Below are 16,747 nucleotides of genomic sequence, written 5' to 3'. Positions count from 1 at the left end.
TTAGGAACATACAAACCAATGCTCATCATAATCTCAGAGTTATCGATCATCAAACCGCGCAACAATCGATAAAAATGTGTAGTGAAATACACATTCCTTCTAGTCTCTAAACTGTTGTAGCCAAGCATACCCTGAAGAAACTCGGTCGGGTAGAGAGAAGGATAATACCCGCACTCTCTCATGTAGAGATATATCAGAAAATAGATTTAAGAATAATGTCGTATTTAGATTTTATTAACACATTCGTAAGTACGTCTTGCGTTTTTTAAAGATATTTATTATTTCCTATTTTGAAATAGAGCAATCTCTTAATCTGGTAAAGGACGAAACGTAGAACTGAGATGGACTTTACATGCATTTTCAAAATACTTAAGGCTATAAGTGATGTCCCATCTCTGTCGAAATCAATTTCTTTTTATGTTCCCAACTGTGACACCAGAAGTCAAAATCTGCTATTTATTCAATCTTCTAAGAGTAACTTTTGTTTTTATGTCTCAAAGTCCAGAATGTGTAGGTTAGTCAATCCATCACAGGACTTAGAATTCTTTGGGATAGAACTTCCGGCTTTTCGTAGATCTCTTCGTGACTAAAACAGTATGAAGTTGGATTGGCATGGTTTAGCTCGAAGTCTTATCTCTTTCGTTTTTATGAATATATTGTATTTCATTATTGTATTGCCCTTATTTGCCTTTGCTACATAGTTTTATGTTCGTTTTGTTCAGTTTCTTGTATTCATGTTTCTTCTTCATGTAACTGTTGTAATTGGCTTAGGCCGTATATTTAATAAATAAATATGTATAGCGTTCGCCCAAAAACAGTAGATAAAACTGGGTATTTTTTACAGGTTTTTGGATCGTTCTAGTTTTCACAATAATTTTTAAAAATAATTTTATAAAGACACTCCAATGATCAATACGTATAATTTGTTTAAAAAAATCACCGCTCTGGTGCCATAATTCAGAGATAATATAAAGGGAATACGTTTGAATGATGAAAAGTCAGACCGCGTTTCCTCTTGAGATTAAACATTATTAAGTCTACTTACAAAACTTTATTTTATTAATCGGCAGAACGAAACAATAACATTCTCCCAATATTTAAGTAAATGCATTCTTGTCGAATGCAACCCTGGTAGGAAGATTAATATAATAATTGCGCTTCTAACTGTTGTTTTACTTATTGAATTAAAGATTTTAAGAGCTAAAAAAATACCCAGCGTAATGCTCATCATTTTGAAAAATACCGCACGTAAATCGGTCCAGTATATATTTAGTCAATTAAAGACACACATACAAACATTGCCTTTTACATACATATTTATGGATTTGTGATTGAAGACTATGACCATTAATATGTATAAGATATTTCTAAGTAAATATTCTCATCAATGCATGCGGTATTTATGCGAAGACAAGAAGAACACGGTATGAATGGCTAAACGATAACACATACGAGTAGTCCACTCAAATACCGCACAAACGTGAAACAATAAAACCGGTTTTATGTATATCGTTGTTCATTCAGGATATGCTTGAATGTCGAAACTCCTGGATAAATGTATCTTGGATATCAATAAGAAAAAAAACAGGTAAATAATTTAACTTAATCTTCAAAACAACTCATCTTTGAAAATTATTTGCAATATAAGTACTGACCTTATCAGCTTGTGACACATTTTTAATCGATGTAATTATATTTTTCTGGCAACACTATTTTATTCATTTTGTTGGGTTCACTGTAAACAAAATAGCGTATACCAACTTCGGTGTTCGCGTCTTTCGAAATTCTGTCACCCGTGGGAGCCAGAGATAAAGCAAAACTGGGAGCTCTTTTCACCCAACTCAAAAGGTTTTTAAATAGATTTCATAACATTTTTTGTTAGTTCATATAAATAACATTAGTTAAAACTTATTTCTGTGTTTTATATGTATTAAGTTAATCAATATTATCATTGCCTATCTGCATCTAATGGTATACAAATTATAGCACAGTATCTTGATCATTTTAGTTAGATGAAAGTAAGATAATTAGTTTTAGGTTTCGGGTGCGAGTCCGTAGACTACGAAATATTTAGATGTTAAAACACATTTTAAAAATAAATATTTCATTTCAACCATCTCACGAATCGAACCCTAGATCTCTCGAATAGTAGGCAAACTAGCTGTTAATTACAACACAAGTCGGACATGTAAATATAAAATATATTTTATAAAGTTACAAAAACGATTTATACTAAAAAAAAATTTAACCCTTGAAACCAAGTTGATTTCAACCAACGCGTAACTTATAAACTATTTGTACAAAAAACAGTAAGTTTTTAAGTAGTGTCAGTACTCAAAATTAAATTTTAATTACTTATAATCTAAAATAAATCATTCGGATGAGAAAGGTTTAAGCAACTATATATCTGAGAAACCGTCTGCGTCTCTAGAAAAGGAACTCTGAGTTTGTGGCCAAAGTAAAGGGTAAATAAATACACGAGTAAATATTGACATAAATACTGGGAATAGTTCCCACGCTTAGCGCTGCCTCTGGGTGGTGGATAATTGTAAATATTATGTAGTCAGTAGTCAGTCACACAGTGCATTGATCAGTTTACAGACCTTTATACGAGGTTCTCACCAGTTCTATATAGTACATAGAGAGAAGAGATAACTATTGTCACTCTGCTAGGTGTACCTATGTAGTAGAAAAAAGAAACTTTTAATATTTATTAACTATTTTCATTTACAACGAGGTTGGTGAAGTAAAAAAAAACACGGATCATAAATTTTATTAAATAAATGGAATAAAGAATAAAGATTAAAAAAATAAATTAAAACGAAAAAAATCATACTCAATGTGACTGAGAAAACGCGTGCAATAATCTACCGGTGACCAAAAATGAAAATTTTATAAAAAAAACTTTAAGAAAATGCACAGCTGACCAAAATATATTTGAAAACGACGAAAATAATGCTTGAAAATCCACTTGTGACAAAAATATATTATATTTCAATGATTGAATTAATTATAGAAAATCCATAGGTGACCAAAATATATTGTAATCTTTGAAAACGGTGGAAAAAATGCTTGAAAATTCAGTGGTGGCCAAAATGTAATATTTCAAAATGATTGAAAATCCACCGGCGGCGGCGACCAAAACATAATATTTGAAAACGATGGAAATAATGATTGAAAATCCACTGGTGACCAAAATATAATATTTTTAAATAATGGAATTAATGATTGAAAATCCACCGGCAACCAAAATATGTTTATTATAATATTTGAGAACGATGAAAATAATGCTTGAAAATTCACTGGTGACCAAAATGTAATATTCCAAAATGATTGAAAATCCACCGGCGACCAAAATATTATATAAGACACCGATGGAAATAATGCTTGAAAATCCACTGGTAACCGAAATGAGACATTTTAAAACGATTCTAATAATTTTCAAAACCCATTGTTAACCAGAGAGGGTACAGATATGGAAAACAGTGATATTAATTAACAAAGATCGAAGCAATATGTATGACTAAAAAGTTTTATAGGCAATTATGAAAATAGTGTTTTTTTTTTAAATGATGCTCGGAAATTTAATGACGAAACAAAAATGTACTTTGGAATTTATGGAAATAAAACATAAAAATCCCTTCAATCGCCAAAAAGGGTGATAAAAATCAGTGAAATAAGTTGTAATTTTAATAATATTGGTAATTTTGAAGTCATTACCAAAATAAAAAAAATAATTTTATGAAAATCATAATAACATACAGCGAAAGAACGGTTTAAAAGATTAACAATGCTTTTGATGGATGCAGAAATTGAGGAAGACCAAGAAAGGCATGACCAAATCTGACAAATATTTGAAGATGGACTTGTCAAAAGTCGGAATAATCTGGGCGCGGGCATGAGAAGATGTATGAATGTATACGAAGCGAGATCTGTCTACAAAGATAGAGTGATGTGGTGTTCTATCTTCTCTGCCTACTCTTGTTGTTGTAATAAGTGCTAGGTCTATTTACCCACTAAAAACAATTGTAATTTATATTGAAGTACGTGATTTATATTTTTTTAAATTTCAAGAAGTACAAATTTTTGACAAATTTTTCTTTTGACTGTTTTTGTTTTTGGTTATTTATCAAAAATATTTTTTCCTATGGAATTATATATTTTATTGGGATTGAAAGTACCGTGGTCTTCCAATTATCGCTATAAAAGAAAATCGATGATCAGCTAGTCTATGTAGAAAAAGCGAAATATGTATGCAAAGACAGGGTGATATGACGTTCTATCCTCTATGCCAACCCTTGCGCTGAAACGTCGTGATGATTTGTTAGTAATAATACATTTTTGGAAAAAAATACGGCGTGGTTTAGTAATGTTTTACCTTCAGGAAATAAATAGCGAGAAAGAAAAAATAAATAAATAAATATAAATAGCCTTGCAAAGCGATTCCTCAATAACAAAATAAATTTAAGATGATTATTTGGGGAACATTTTGGACATAAATAATTATCATGTTATGCTGCAGACACAAAGATTGAAATCCCGTTTGCAAATTGGTCGGAGATCTACTGAAAGGCAAGGCTAATCATTTCACAGCTGCACAGTAATTTAAACCGTAGGGCTTTTAAATTTGTGAGAATGACGAAGAATGACCACAATGTTGCCCAGTTTCAGAATCGTTTTTTTTTCTTTTTAGTTTGTTTAAAGTTCTTGTGAATAATTTTGGCAATGTGGATTGTATTTTTTTAAACATTTAAAATAAAAAAACTGTCATTGAGTGAATAAATAGCATATTTATTCAAAATATTGTCGTATTATTATAAAATGTGGAGTTTACGGGGTAGTTTACATTTATTCAAACACTTTAATAAAAAAAATAAAAAAAAATTCTTCCGAAGAAAATTCTATTATGATTTATAATTAGTGCTTCATAAGGGTAAAATCAGGAGTGTATGTATATATGAATGAAAACGTTAATTTAATATTAAATTTATTTTGATGTTTTTATTGAATTTCTAATATTCATGTGTCCTTTTAAAAATTATGTTTTTCTAGCTTGTTATAATTTAGTAAGCAGAATTTGATATAAGATAAATAGTGTATTCATTTGTTTATTTTAAATAGGATCTCAACCGTCAAGCCATATGCATTAGCTTTTTGAATCTTGTAAGTAAAATGCGTATTTTGTGTAGAAGAATGTGTCCATATTTTGGATACCGTTTTGATTTCATTACATAGAATTCAAAATACGAAACTAGTGTTTTACGATTTGGCATCATCTATTACTTTAAATATACTATTGATTCTAAAAAAATTAACATCCATCGTAATTGAAAATACGCATTAAGAAATATGTTTGCAAAACCTAGCTTTTTTTGGGGTGAAGAAAATGGGATCTTAAATTCGGATACCGTGGGTGCCTCATTGCCCGTGGATACAACAAATAAGGTATAAAAAAAAACAGCAGATTAGAAAAATTATTACTCGAAACTTTTATTCCAGACATTCTGAGCATATAAATTTGCCTTTCTTGTTGAATCCCGTACGATTCTCGTGACTTCACTTGAAAAAAATAAATGTTTCATCTTTTTTTTAGCAGCGACTGATTTCTGGTATCCGAAATTAGAAACAGTTGTGTATTCGAAAAAAGGACACTAACAAACACATTTCACAGTTTTCCATGTCAACGTAACATCATTAACTTTGACGTATCATTGACTTAACATGGCAAATATACTACGACACTTTTATATTAGACTATATTATAAAGTATTGATGCTTACTGCTTGCTGTTCAATTCGGCTCGAATCAGATATCGTCAAAAACTAAACTTTATCAAAAAACAAAACAAAAATATTTTGTCCTAAACACGAAACTTCAATGCTTTCGGCGACAACATAGATGCAATATGGCGGCCACTGCTCTAACCGACAGTAATTAAAAGTGGCATTCAGGAATGGTGCTCACGCTATCCGAAATTAAGACGCTATCCGAAATATGGGTACATTCCACTTCTTTGATTGTATAATTTATAATATTTTTAGTACTCGTATTTTGATTATATTCAAAGCATTAACTCTGTGGTCAAAAATTTTAATTAATGTGAGTAAATATTTGTACATAACCAAATACCGACTTTTTTGTTTCTACCGGTTTCGAGACTTACTAGTCTTTTCGTCACGGCATTAATTACACTAACAGAAACTCACCATAGTAGTTTTAAAAAATAAGGGATTTGCATGTAAGCGCAATCAGTGGCCTGACGAAGAGACAGGTGCGTCTCATAGCCTGTAGATATAAAAAAGTTCGTTAACATAAAAACATTCGCCAACATTTTATTTATTATTTTTGTTTTAAATAAATAAAGTGGACGATTAGTCTTATGCTTCAGGCGCCAGTTGAGAAACAATGAAACATTGCATTGTAAAACCACAATTTAAACCAACATTTTGTGTCCTTTGCCAGGAAGTGAACCATGACCTCAAATATGGTAGGCAAATATGCCAACAAAGGCACTTCACTAAGAGACTGACTAACCTTCACTCGATTTCTGTTTTCCGGATTTTCACTTGAGAGTAGCCATCGAGTCGAAAGACGAGTATTTTTCATCCGCACAGACATGGATAGTGCGTAACCATATTAAAAAGAAAAAAAATATGTGAAAATCTTTTACCATCTCATATAGGTCCAAAATACAAAAATTAAATGCAAATTGATGTTAGCAGTAAAGTTTTATTTTAAATTTGAATTTCGACATTCTGTTAAACGAATTCAGGATCGAACCTCATGCATATAAGTGGCGAAAAGTGTTCTGGAATACATTTTGAATTTAAATTTAGGAATCGAGGCATAAACAAAACACATAAGCCATTAATCTTATTTATTTTATTACTAATTCTGAATAATTCAAGCAGGAAATTTATTCCCTATTTTACATTTATGCAGTTATAAAATTTATAATTTTGTATTTTCTTAAAATCATCACTTTTGTTTACATCATACTTGCTAACTACTATACGACTATACGAAAATGTATAGAAGGATTTGCATGTCAGTGTCTTGCACGGGTGCGTCTTGAAACCGGTAGACATAGAAAAGTCCGTAAGTGGTTAAATGAAAATATTTACAATAAATATTATATAATCCACACTTATATTATTAATGCGAAAGTGTGTTTGTTTGTTTGTGTTTCCTTCACGTCTCAGCGAAGCGATCGATTGATATAATTTACCGCATAGTGAAAGCCGGAGAGGTTAGGAGGAAAAATAAATATAATGTATCTACAATGAGCAACATTATTTGAAAATTAGGCGGTAAGGGTATAAATAATCAATTTAAAATAAATTCATTAAATTTTAAATGACTTGCTTTATCTATGGTTAGTTTGATTTGCTTTTAGTTTCGGTTTTGTAGAATTCGTGAACGGAATAACGATGCTACGTCACCATAGACTAACGAATCATTGTATTTCTTTCATAGCGATAGTTGGAAGACCAAGCTACTTTCAATTTCGATCAAATCTATTATTCCTTCGGGAAAATTCTTATTGATAAACAAAAACTCTTATTGATAAATGACTCAACTAATTAATCACCTAAATAATTTTTCCCTAATACCACATGAAGCCGCATGTAAAAGCTAGTACTATTTATAATAAATTAATTTAATCAAAAGATTAACACCAAATTTATAAGATCTTCACAACCGTGTCGTTTAGATGCAGGTTGAGTTTTTCTGGGAAATGTAGTACCGTGGGCACTCGGGCAATGCAAAGTTTTTAAAAAAAATATTGTAACAAAGAAACACCTGTTCAAATTAATGTTTTTTTTTGGCTCCTCTATAACTACCTTTTTGTAAACGGGAATACACAAAATTTTCCACATCTGCACAATCATAACAACATATATATTTTATAGTATGTTTAAATAATCAAGATTTCATTTATTTATTTATTTGACAAAAATGTAATCTGCATTACTTTACGGGCTGTTTAATCCATCTCTTAATGCAGACTGAGGGGAGATTCTTAAGCCCACCACCCACCCGCAGCTGTTAAAGAGTCCAGGGGGACTCTCTGAAGAAAGTTATTTAAATATTCTTAAGGAATACAAACTCTTTGTAGATTAAGGAGGTGTGAAGAGGATGTATGAACAGAGGCCAACAAGTCAACCTCACCCCTCAGAATCCCCTTAATGCCTCTGTTTTTTTATTATTCAAAATATATATTTACACAAATAAACATATAAAAATATAGAAAAACAATGACTAAAAACTAAAGAAACACATCAAACATAACTAACACAACAAACATAATTAAAAACACGAGTATTTACAACGGGAGAACGGCCTTGAATAAAGAAAGACTCCCTGGGTGGTCAGAGGCAGAGGATCCGAATACCACCCCCGTAAGGGGAGGACAAAACAAAATAACGTCTGCGTTCCGCTCGTAATGAAGACTGTAAATATAAATTAAAAGTTAATGAATAGAAAGCAGAAAGATGCTAAACTGCCGATATGTACAAAAAAATATCCATATTATCCGCAAAAACCGTATACAGCAAGCTAATTGCTCTAATAATAGGTGAATTCTGACTTGCGTTTGTACGGCATCTGGGTGCGCAAAACAGTGTTATAATTATAATTATTGGGAACATGCAAACTGATCTCTTTCAGTACAATTGGATTATATATATTTCCAGAAATCAGCTTATAGAAATGTTTCCCAAGAAAAAAATCACGATGAGGTTTGGGGGTGTTGTAATCCAGCATCCTTGCTTAAAACAATTATGGATACAAGATACCTACAGTGTGATTGTAAACGCTCACTCTCTCATGTAATTAGTACGTTAAGTACGTGCTCATAACGCTTTCTCTACCCATTTGTGAGGGTTTAAATTTCCTATGGAAAGTTAACAGGGTTATCTCCTTCTTGTTACAAATATAGGTAACACAACGATGTCAGAACTTTTTTATTAAAATCGCAAAGCACATTATCATTTGTGTCCGTCTACTCGAAAGCTAATAACGTCAGTAATACAATGCCGGTACCTGAAAAGGGGAAACTCAATAGTCGGTTTATTTTTAATCAAGATAATGCAATCTTAATCTGCTGGTCGCGGAGATTTAGGGAGAATCAGGTAGCCGAAATAAATTTACATTTAAGGTTGGAACTTTCAGTAGCGCATCAAACTTGTAATGACTAAAACCTCTTCCATAGCAATTATCTCTATGCCAGAGATACACAACCCTTAAAGTATTATTTTATGAACATTCAAGCAAAAAATATAATCAGCAATATTTTCAAATTCAAATTCATTTTTAATTGGACCACAATAACGTTTTTTTATATGGGAGTTGCTTATTTGTTGTGTTATGTGCGAGGCTTATTAAGGCTATTAACGGCAAAAAGCTTTCTGCTCTAAATAAGGCCAAGGATCTTTAGAACAGTGAACAAAATCTCATTAAACGGTACTGTCGATGCGTTCCTACAGCAAAGGTAAGCATTCAAGAAGCAAGCGGTGTTGTCACTCCTGAATAACGATGACACACTTGCCATGTCTGCCTAGATTATGGCATAATTATACCTTTTGTAAATTTAAATTACCTCCTTCCATATCCCCTCTATCCCACCTGCTTACAAGCCTCTGAATAGATTCTTAGCGGGTTATTCCTTAAAAAAAATAGATTTTATGATTGTTTAGATTAAGTGTTATTGTATATATACTCATTAATGCCAATTTGTTCGAGCTTCCATAAGTCTGTTGATTGGCTTAAAAGATAATATTGATTGACGATCTGGCGGGATAGTCGGCTGTGGCCTGGTTAAGGAACTTCTCCGCAATTGCTTACTGAAAAGGAAACCACAGAAAACTTATTCAAGAGAAGACGGACTATTGACCAGTGGCGAGCGGGGTTTTTTTATAGGTAACCTACTAAATTGTCAGCCTCGTGGTGTAGTAGTCAGCGCGCTTGCCTGCCATGCAAGATGTCTCGGGTTCGATTCCTGACATGGTTGATATGAAATATTTATTTAATGAGACTTGAATATTTCATAATCCCTCGACTCCTGATACATGAGACTGATGATTTTACCTTCATATAAGAAAAATGGTCAAGATACGCTGCAATTGGAGTACCAATGCAGTGCCCTATGCACCATCAGGTGTGGAAATGGAATGAAAATTTTACTCGACAACTACACTGACTCGGAAAGTCGCGAGTTTGAAGGCAATTGGTTTCAGGCAAAGGGGCAATATCGCCTCTCCGAACCGTGTGTTTGGGCAGCGCCGGATTTCGACAAGTTTTCCTCTGCCTGAATAGCTCGATATTATCAGGAACAATATTTTGAGTATGACATATTGTTTGCAGGTATACAAGGACTGGCTTCCACCTCCTTGGGAGTTATGTATCATTGTTTTAATGGAGACAGAGAACATTTATGAGGTGAGTATATGAAAGTCTAGCCATTTACAGGGATTATGACCGGTCATTGGCTGGTTCAATTCTGTGTCCGTCGAACATCTGATACATGAAGGTAGAGTGAATATTGCAGTTTAAAACTCCTTTCCTCTCTCCTTATTTCCTTTTCCTATTAAATACTAGTATCCATATTAATTTATTTACAAACGGTTTTTCAGGGCCAGACCGCGAAACTTCAGAGGAACATTCTTTATGGTAAGCTTTAAAAAAAAATCCTATTTTTTTTTTTCAAAAAGATATATATATATTTTTATGATCTCAAAATGGAGTAAATCTTTAATTTCTCAGACAAGCATCCCTTCCGCAAACCCAACATAAAGAATTGCGATAAAAACGTATTTGACCAACGAAGCGATACGTACTAGACGCGGACAAGGGAAGCGGCTGGGTAAGAGAGGGGTAGTGGTTATGGAGGCACTGTTTGTCCGAGAAATAGAAGATTTACTACATTTAGAGATTACAATTTATTTATTTTTTAAATGTGCTTTTGGGAATTTTTTTAAATGATTTTTTAGGATGTTCCTCATTCATCACTATACAGTTTAATAATCTTTGATATGTTGGTTAGTTTGCATGTTTGATTTTTGTTATTTGGTCGCTTTTTTCACAAAAATCCGGATTTCGTGATTTACATTTTACTTGCCTTCACCCCTCCCAAATCTCCGCTGTACCTGCACGCACGTTATATTGATTTCAGCAAAGATTCACGATTAAAGTTCAAGTAAATAAATTAAAAATTGGAAACGGTTGTCGATGTCTTGAGTAACCAGCGGGAATGATGATTGAAATGCCTTACGTTGGAATCGCACCACGGTCCTGGGTTGACCGACTTTTTGCACTGTCATTATTCTAAGGTAGTCTGAAAATGGGATAATTTTGTGTCAATTTGCGAGATCCTAACTTTAAATTGCATTATAATGGGAATGTTAGGTTGTAACATGCAAACTAAGAAATATTTACCTTTAGTACGATTATACTTTGGGTATTCTGAGATGTGATTTGAAAAAAAATTGTCAACCCAACTAGTTAAATTAATGGTTGAACCTTTAAAATGAACTTAAATCAAATTTTATATATTTTTTGCGTTGTTATAATTCACTCTAGCATTTCAATTTTCGGGGACATTTTCAAAGAATCGTAAATAACTCATTATCATCATCATCATTCCCTTTTCCGCACCAAATCCAGCGTATTTCGATCATCTGTTAAATATTACGCTTCATTTGTAACAATTAAATATTGCAGTCAAAATAATTTTCAAAATCAATATAACACTTCCACCCTGCTAGAAACTGAACTCAGGACCTCAATAATGATCGCCAAACGGGCTAACCACTACACAACAAGGCGAACGTATCTCCACTCGATTTTTTTATTCCCCCGGGAGCAGCCATTGAGTCGAAAACACTCTTAAACTAATTGTTAATATTAATAATATTTAAAGCATTAGCTTTGTGGTCAAATATTTTACTAAATATTAGTAAAACTATGTATATAATTTTGATATAGCCCATTATACGATGTTCCATTATATGGTCACCCTATACTTTTGGTGCACGACAATTGTCATGAACCCCCCTAATCAAGACGCAAAAACTTATTCTTAGAGTTATGCTTCGGTGCCCTCCGACCCACCCATCTGAACCATTATTTCAATTGTTAAAAGTTCTTTATATTCGTCAAATCTATATCAAGAATGTATTGACAATTTTCTGATCAGGCGACTACGGAAGGAGGTCCCAACTGCCAACAGAATGCCCGCACGAGGTTTTCGCGGAAACTAAACTTCTTAATACTGAGAAAGCGTACGATGTTTGCTCGGAGATACTTTTCATATATAGCTCCAAGATTGTTCAACGTCTGGATGAACATATTAAGTTCTCCAAAACAACGTCTATATTTAAGATGAAGATCCATAATTGGATTGTATGGAGGGGTAGAGACCACTGTATGAGATTGCTTCGGGAATAAATATATTACATCGCTGCTGTCTTCATTATTATCTATATACGTATATGTGTATATCATCACTGTCATACGTATTATTATATAACTTTTTTACATTCCATTTTTCGACACGTATAAATTTTTACTATTTATATTATTATTTTGTATATTGTTTTAATTATTATGCATAATGTTTTGATTACTTGTATATTGTTTTAATATGTAAATAAATAATTTTGATTTATATATCGAATAGTCCCGACTTAACACGGAATTTTCTAACAAGTCGGGACATAAAAATCAAATTATTGTGCCTTTGTTAAATTGTGTATTTTGTGCATTAAATAAATAAAAAATAAATAAAAAAATACCCATAAAACTCACGCCCCTCCCCCTTTCTTCAACTATTTCGCCAACAACATAAAATATTTTCATAACCCTAATCAGTGCATGTCAAAGAGTGTCTTATTAAAATGCATGTCGTGTTAATTTTATATGTTTGTGCAACAACTATGGTGAAGGTGTATAGTGGGTTTTGTATGTTGGTTTAATTGGTGTCCTGACGAAGAAACGGGTACGTCTCGAAATCGGTAGATATAAAAAAGTCTAACTAGTTATATACATAAATTTAAATAATAACATTAAGTAACTGTTGATAACTCACTGTTACCAAGGGAACCCAGTTGTGGTAGAGTGGAGTTTGAAAGTCGGACCACTGATTTGTGAACCAAATCCAGAAGATCATGTTCGGTGGCCAAAAACTTACACCACACCACACACATTTACAAGGCTTGTGAACTATCATTGGGTGGTATTAACTATGTAGTACTTGCTTGGATTTTTATTAATGCTATTTAAGAACTGATTTATTTATTTATATTAGTTTTCTTGTACTGGTAACACCGAATACGCGCCTATGTTCGGAGTACATTAAAATGTCATAGATTAGACCGCAAGCGGCGTTCTCTCTCTCTCCACAAATTTCTAAATCAGACTAAAGTTCCTTGATTTTAAATATTGGCTCCGGCAAAGTTAGCCACCATTTTGATTATATTAATACCACTGTAGTTTTTAAAGTAAGTGTGTAAATGTTGTTAAGTTACAAGTCATACAAGAAACTTCAAGAGTTTGAAACAGAAAGACGACGTTTTTACTCTAGCAAATTACACGTGCAGTCCACTATCCATCAGTACGGGTATAAGATTCAGTGTTCTGCCTATCTATGTTTAAATATCAATTTTTTTTCAACTCTTTCATCTGTTGACCAACAAACGTTTTTAATAATAAAATGTATTTAAAAACAATGTTGAACATTGTTTTTCTGTCACTCTTTCCGAAATGTCTTCCCGATACTGTGCGAAAAAGACAACTGCACGTCGAATTTGTTATGTAGTTGTGCCACATTTACTAAATGTATTGTGTATTGCACATTTACTAGGTTGCGGTGTTTAATTTATTGCTACCTACTGAGCCCTAGTTTAAATATTACAATTTTACTACTGTGGGTACAATATTTTCTCTCCGGTTCACTAACAACTGAACTGTCACCGAACGTACATGTGATTTCGATATTCTCAGCGTGATCGCTGACTAGTTATTTTAGCTATCAATAAGTCATTCCAATCCACTGTGTCGTGTTATCGTGTGAATTTATAATCATGAATCCAAGTGCCGATCTGACCACAGAATCTGATAGAACCTGCCGCGAAAGAGGAGTTCGAACAATACGGTAGGTACCAAGAATTCCAGTAGAAGGTAGGTAATTGCATTAATTATTGATATTGAACGCCAAATTCCGCGAATCAGCTTAAAAATAATCTAAATGCGAGCGTTCATCTGCTATTTGGCGAGTAGCGCGGTCATTACGCCTAGCTAATATCGATAAAATCGACGTTTCGTCGTACCGTTTTTCACACTCCAAAACTGAAGAACCGATTTGGTTATTTTTTTTAAGAAATAGTTTTGAAAATTGTTGTATCGGTCACTCTTTAGTTTTTTTTTTTAATTGTCGTACGTCTGAAGACGGCAGATAAAACTTGTCGCTTTTCAAGATTTTGGATGATTCCGGCTCCCATAATAAACTATTCATAAAAAAAACAAGACGATAGGGACACGCCAATGGTAAATATCTGCAGAGTGTAATAAAACATCGCTCGAGTACCATAATCCAGGGAGAAAATACGGAATACGTTCGTTTGAAGAAAATAAAGACTGCGTTTCCCCTTAAGTATGAGCGACACCGATAGAAACAAAAGCTGAATTCTTTATATAATTCATTCGTCATAGAGGTAATAAATATATATCATTGGAATACGTCTGATTTTATAAACGTACTTGAAATTATTTCTACAAATTTATTTATAAATATGAACAAGTTTCATAACTATAACATAACTACATAACAATTACATAACTAATTTTGTAAATTACATGTTTATTGTTATTTGAAAGTGTTATGACATACCTACCTAAGTTCGATAATCTTCAACTTGTAATGGAGAAAGCAACACATTTCGGCTTCGATTACAAGTGCTTATAAAAGATTTTAATCACAGTTAAAGATGGTCAATTCAATCGTTCTAAAGAGTTTCAAAATTCATGGATGTATGAGGAAGTTCAGTGGTTTAAAAAAAAAAATTTTAATTGACTATTGAACTAAGCCAATGTTTTATTTTTATTTTTATGTATCGTATGATTTTTTAAAGTTTTATGTTTCTGAAATAACTCCGCGTGAGACATCAGAGGTTTAATTCCGTTGTTTCCCTGTCAGTTCTGTCGATTGATCCGTTTACGGTAAGTAAGCCGTATATCCTTCACAGCTCTCTTATCATTGGTTAATTCATATGAACCAGTGACGTCACTTAAAGTAGTTCGTTTTTATTAAAATATTTACATTTTTTTCGGACATTTTCAAGAAACTTTGCCCTACAATTTAATGCTCTAATTTTTACTGGGCGCAAGAAAACATTTTTTGTATCCAATTTCCTGTAGGGCTGATGTTTTTTTTAATCAACGATACGTACCGACAGTGTGTTTAATTTTTTTTTTATTAAATCATACAAAAAAAAATGTACCGGGAGTTACAACTAACTCATTCCGTTCAGAAAAGTATTTATTTAAAGGTATGGTAATAATATAGTAAAAAGTAATAATATGTACATAGAGTAAACCTGAAATAACATAGCAAGTTAAGTTAAGTTTGAATGTTTATGTGTAAGTCCCTGTCAGTAAACAAAGTTAGCTTGTGTTCACGCACATAATAATATTTTATTTAAAAACTTTCTGTCGCGAGCATACAAACAAAGGCCAATACGTGTCACCATTGTAGACAACGTAAGGGCTAGCATTGATAAAAAAAATTGTCATAAAGATTTTTTCTCATATTGTTTTAATTAATTTACGGGGAAACGGCGTGATGATTTAACAATTTTTTTTTATTGAAGATCCAATCCTTTATAATAAATTTAAAACTACGTTTCCCGATTGCCAGTTTTAAATCAGTTTCATGTTTAAGATAAAAAATATATTTGTTTTAAAGGGTCCCTCGGAGATTTTGGGACTCGTCGATTCACTTGTTCAAAAATAATTTTCTTGTCATGGCGGCACATATAAGTATCAAAGAAATGGTAATATTAAAGTTTGGAACTTCGTACTAAAGGAGCTAAGGCTTATTTTATGCATTCTATGACCTAAGGCCTTACTGATGTTTTTATGACCTTCCATTAATGTGACCGAAGCTTGTCTTCTCTATGGAAACTCGCTCTAGGGCATAATTTTAGTTCATCTGCTTCTTGAAAACATAAAAATCGCCGAATTAACCAAATTCTAAGAATATAAATCGTTTATGAGACAAATTACAATTTTAAATTAAGATTAGTGCTTTAAATATTTTTAACCTTTGTATTTCTGTTGGGAATGTTTTTATGGAACATGGTTTTGATACCAAAATAATCTGTAAAGATTGATGCATTACGCTTTTAACGCTTTATTTTACTATATGACCTACGCATTTTGTCGGGTGTCAGGCTTTAATCGTGAGATATTTCACTTTTTAAGTTAAAAATTCACCCCAAGTCAACAATACGAATACGAATAAAGTTTTTTTATTTGTTTACTTACCCTTACGGATCATTACGTTCATTTTACAAAAAAAAGAATATTACATAATTTTTTATTCATACTCTGTTGTTGATAATTATATTTTTTACATCTTTTGTTTAGTTTTATCTGGTAGTTTATTATAAATTTCAGTCCCGGGTTTATAAGTCTCGATCGAATACCACAAAATATTATTTTTGTATTTATTAAGATATCTCATTTTTCG

The sequence above is a fragment of the Micrasema longulum genome, unplaced genomic scaffold (genome assembly GCF_059751315.1).
Source record: "Micrasema longulum isolate JH-2025_06_02 unplaced genomic scaffold, ASM5975131v1 h1tg001557l, whole genome shotgun sequence".
In the NCBI taxonomy this organism is placed as follows: Eukaryota; Metazoa; Arthropoda; class Insecta; order Trichoptera; family Brachycentridae; genus Micrasema; species Micrasema longulum.
The sequence above is the reverse complement of the archived record's forward strand: the minus strand, read 5'-3'. Positions refer to the sequence as shown.